The 4,619-nt window shown below is 38.4% G+C and overlaps 1 pseudogene; it reads right to left on the reverse strand.

Annotated features, from left to right (window-relative positions):
* Positions 1-830: 830 nt before the first annotated feature.
* LOC101432963 (ribonucleoside-diphosphate reductase subunit M2 pseudogene) lies at positions 831-1,955 on the reverse strand (annotated as a pseudogene).
* Between the last annotated feature and the right edge of the window lie 2,664 nt (positions 1,956-4,619).

The following is a 4,619-nucleotide window of genomic DNA, read 5'->3' on the forward strand; positions in this document are numbered from 1 at the left end:
ATGCCTTGATTTCCAGTATCTTAGGCTAGATGTTTTCACCTGAAATATTACCCTTTAAAAAATAGCTTTTCTCTTATCTCAGGATACTACTGTACTACAGGATAAAATACACAACTTTTCTTCTGTGTGGCCTCAGCTAGGTATAACAGCTCGGTATGCAATGGCTGGGTTTGAAAATAGATTTTAAAATACTTCAATTCATTGAAGAAAATAAAGCTTAGCAATGACATGTTTTGTCTATACAGGTTTAACCTTAGTCACCTAGTACATTTTGTATTGGCACCCATTAACTGGGAGATTCAATACTTTTCATTTGGTGCAGAAACCAACAACGTTCAGGTATATATTAGGCTTTTAGCTTGACAGTAGAACGTTTATTTGCATGTAAAGTGCCAGTTTTATATACAAACTAATACATAAACTTTAAAATCTGCTTTAAAGCAGAAGGATGACATCTTCCAACTGCCTCATGGTAGTATCTGAATATTTCATCTGCTAGATCCAACTAGCTTGAGGGTCTCCTGACTCGAAAGCCAAGACCGCTCCTGGTACTGCTGTAAGAAAGTCATCTACAGTCAAGCAGCTGGCCAAAACACAAACACAAGAAGATCTTTCATAAAAATCTTACCAGCCTTTTGTCCTTTTTCTAGGCGACTGCACTAGTAGTATTAACAGGACAGTTGAGGTAACTACACGGTTTTAAAGATGCCATCAAGGAATACTTCTATTAGGGTCCATTCGTGGTGTAGCTGGTTAACACTTTTCAAGTAGGCTGATTTTTTTTCATGAGGGAAAAAAAACAGCAAAATAAAAGTACGTCTTCAGTTCATTTAGAAGTCAGAATCCAAGGTAAAGGGATTCTCTGTTGAACTTGTCCCTCCCATCCTCTGATACTCACCCACTCTCTTCTCTATGAAGTTGGTCTTTTCTTCCAGTGAAATATTCTCCATGAAGTCAAATGGATTCTCTACTCCGAAAACCTTGCTGAAACCCAGTTCTGGCATAAGTCTGCCACAAATTCAATGTACTGCTTCGTTAAAGTGCAATTCATTCCAATCAGCTTCACAGACAGGGCCTCAATGAGGAACTCCTTTTCTGGCTTAACAGCATTGATAATTATTTCTTTTACTTTCTGCTCTGAAGGTTGGTGAAGCAGGTGTTTGAACATTAGGCAAGCAGAGTCACAGTGTCAACCCTCATCTCTGCTAATAAGTTCATTGGAAAAGGAGAGGTCAGGCATCAATTCTTATTTCTTGAGCCAGAAAATCGATGCAAGGGAGCCTGAAAAGAAAGTTCCTTCTGCAGTTGCACAGGCTACAACAGGTTCTGCAGAGGTAACTTCTTCATCCCCAGTCCAACACAAGGCTCAGTCTGCCTTCTTTACGCGAGGCATCGTTTCAATTGCATTGAAGAGAAACTCCCTTTCTTTGTAATCTTTAATATAAGGGTCAATAAGGAGACTATACATTGCAGAACATATGTTTTCCATGGCAATCCGGAAGCCATAGAAACAGCCGGTTTTTGTAATCTGAACTTCTTGGCTAAATCACTCCACCAAGTTTTCATTTACTGTGCTATCACTTGATGCAAAGAAAGCCAGGACGTGCGATATGAAATCTCTCTCCTGGGGCTTAAGGACTTCCCAGTGCTGAATGTCCTTGGAAAGACCCAACTCCTCATCTGTCTAAAAGGAAGCCTCAGCTTTCTTATATACCTGCCAAATATGATGTTATTCTGTGGGACAGATGACAAAGCAGCGGGGATTTTCTCTCAGGACCAGTTCATCCTACACGCTGGGGACAGGTACTTTAGTGTTCTCCTGTGGCTTGGTGTGGGCTCCTGGAAGATCTTCCTGGCTGCCTCATCTTGCTGGCCAAGATGAAGGTGCTGAAGGCTGGGGGCGCTGAGCCCCTGGAGCTGCTACGGGTTGACCAGGGATGCAGAGAGCTTGGCATTGTGGAGGTGAATGCAAGCAAGACTGATGGGGACCAGGTGGCACTGGCCATTCTAATACATTTTAATTGAGAAGTATCACTTAAATATATTTGGAAACTTTCTATATACGACAAGAAGGAAATTATTCAAAATAACGAAAACATTTCTAGGAAGATAGTGGCAAGATTCAGAGCAGTAAAGATGGAAGATGGCGCTGGTGATGAAATCTGGTCAGATCCTGAATATATTTTGAAGTAGATTACAGAGATAGGACAACGAAATGTTTTGCATGATTCTATATTAGAGCCTGGGCCCAAAAGCCAGATGCAAAAAGACAAAATATTATATGATCTTGCATATATGATATACCTAGATAAACAAATTCATAGAGAGAGATATTAGATTACAGGCTACCAGAGGCCAGGAGGGTATGTGGGATGAGGGATATTGTTTAAAAGGGTGGAGTATAAGTTTGAGATGATGAAACTATTTGGGTAATGGATATTGGTGAAGGCAGCACAATACTGAGAATATAGTTAATATCACTGAATCATGGAGTTGAATGTGGTTAAAATAGGAAAATTTGAGTTGTATATATGTTAATACAACAGAGTTAAAAAAATTACTTGAAATTTACACTCTACCTGTGTTAGCATTAAATGCATCTATCTGTTGGTTAGAACTGACATCTTTATGATATTGCGCTTTTATCTCAATGGGCACAGCATGCCTTTGTACTCGTATATATGTTTTTGTTTTTGTTTGTCTTTGTGTGTGCCTTTTATTAGGAATGAAAATTTTCTTTATAAAACTCTGGTAAATTAATTTTAACTCTATTTTTATATTTAATACGTGGATGGGTTATAAATACTATATAGTTGGACATTTAGTTCTTATTCAGATTAATAAACCCTCACTTTTAATTTGTATTTAAGCCCCTTTGTATTTAAAGTATTTTTGCATATAGTTGGCTTTACATCTGCCTTATCTATGCTTGTTCTATATTTCTATTATCTCTTCTCTCTCTCTCTCTCTCTCCTTTTATACCTTCTTTTATAGATTGTGTGTTTTTGGTATTTCATCTCCTATATTGAATTTTAGGTTTAACTTTTTTATCTTAGTGGTTACTGTACGGATTGAAAATTTATCTTCAAGTTATCACAGTCTACCTTCAAATAATATTATAGTATTTTACAAACAATGTGAGAACATTACAACAGTAATGTTTCTGAGGGCCTGATTTCTTTTTAAACATTCCTCAGTTACCTCAGTCTCTAATTATTTCTCCTTCCTCAGCAATGTGAGAATCCTTATGGCTATCTCTGTTTGGTTGGCAGGTACCATATATTATTTAGGTTGTTTATTCTCTTTACATGTATATGGCCTATTTCTCATGAAGATTATAGAATCTTGCAGGATGGGGACTGTATCTTATATTTTTATTATCCATAGGGCCTTGAATAATGCTTATTTTGCAAATAGTAGGTCACAATAGATTATTTTTAGTTAGTATTTTCAATGATATGAGCGTAATTTGAAACAACTGACAAACATTTCCAAATATTTCTGGTAATAAGAAGACAATTTAGAGTTGTCTTATAATCATAATATAGTAGAATATTTATAATAACTCAAATTAATAGATCAATGTTTATTTGTTGGGCATTGTTTTATATCTTTGGTATTAATTTTCTAATTTATGCAAATCACATAATTTTTCTTTATTTAAATACTACAGCTGAGAAAACTGAAGCAGAGGAAGTTTAACCATTAGCCTACAGGTACACCATTAAGAGTAATTCCCTGAGCACCTATAAAAAGAAAACCAAATCTGTATAAAATTCAAGCTTCTCCCATGTCTCAAGAAATCTGTACAGATTTTCACAAAAAATTAAAAGTCTTCAATAAAAAGAATCACAAAGATCGTGGATAAAGTTGTTGTTTTGTTTTGTTTTTAAGATTTATTTATTTATTTCTCTCCACTTCCCCCCACCCTGGTTGTCTGTTCTCTGTGTCTATTTGCTGAGTCTTCTTTGTCCGCTTCTGTTGTTGTGAGCGGCACGGGAATTTGTGTTTCTTTTTGTTGCGTCATCTTGTTGTGTCAGCTCTCCGTGTGTGCAGCGCCATTCCTGGGCAGGCTGCACTTTCTTTCGTGCTGGGTGGCTCTCCTTATGGGGCTCACTCCTTGCGCGTGGGGCTCCCCTATGCGGGGGACACCCCTGTGTGGCACGGCACTCCTTGCGCGCATCAGCACTGCGCATGGGCCAGCTCCACACGGGTCAAGGAGGCCCGGGGTTTGAACCGCGGACCTCCCATATGGTAGACGGACGCCCTAACTACTGGCCCAAGTCTGCTTCCTGTGGATAAAGTTTTAATACCTCTCTTTGTCTTAGTTTTCCTGAGCTGCTATCTCAAATACTAACATTTGGGTTGGCTTAAATAACAGGAATTTATTGGTTTAAAGTTTTGAGGCTAGAAGAAGTGCAAAAATCAAGATATCTTCAATGCCATGCTTTCTCTCGGAAGACTTCGGTGTTCTGGAGCTGGCTGCTTTGGGTTCCTTGCCCTGTATCTCGGCCTCACAGCACATAAGTATGCCTTCTCCTTTCTGTCTGCGCTTCTGGTTTCTGGGTCCTACTTGTGCTGTTCTCTTGATAAGGCCTCCAGTAATCTCATTAAGACCC

This window comes from Dasypus novemcinctus, chromosome 4 (genome assembly GCF_030445035.2).
Source record: "Dasypus novemcinctus isolate mDasNov1 chromosome 4, mDasNov1.1.hap2, whole genome shotgun sequence".
Taxonomy (NCBI): domain Eukaryota; kingdom Metazoa; phylum Chordata; class Mammalia; order Cingulata; family Dasypodidae; genus Dasypus; species Dasypus novemcinctus.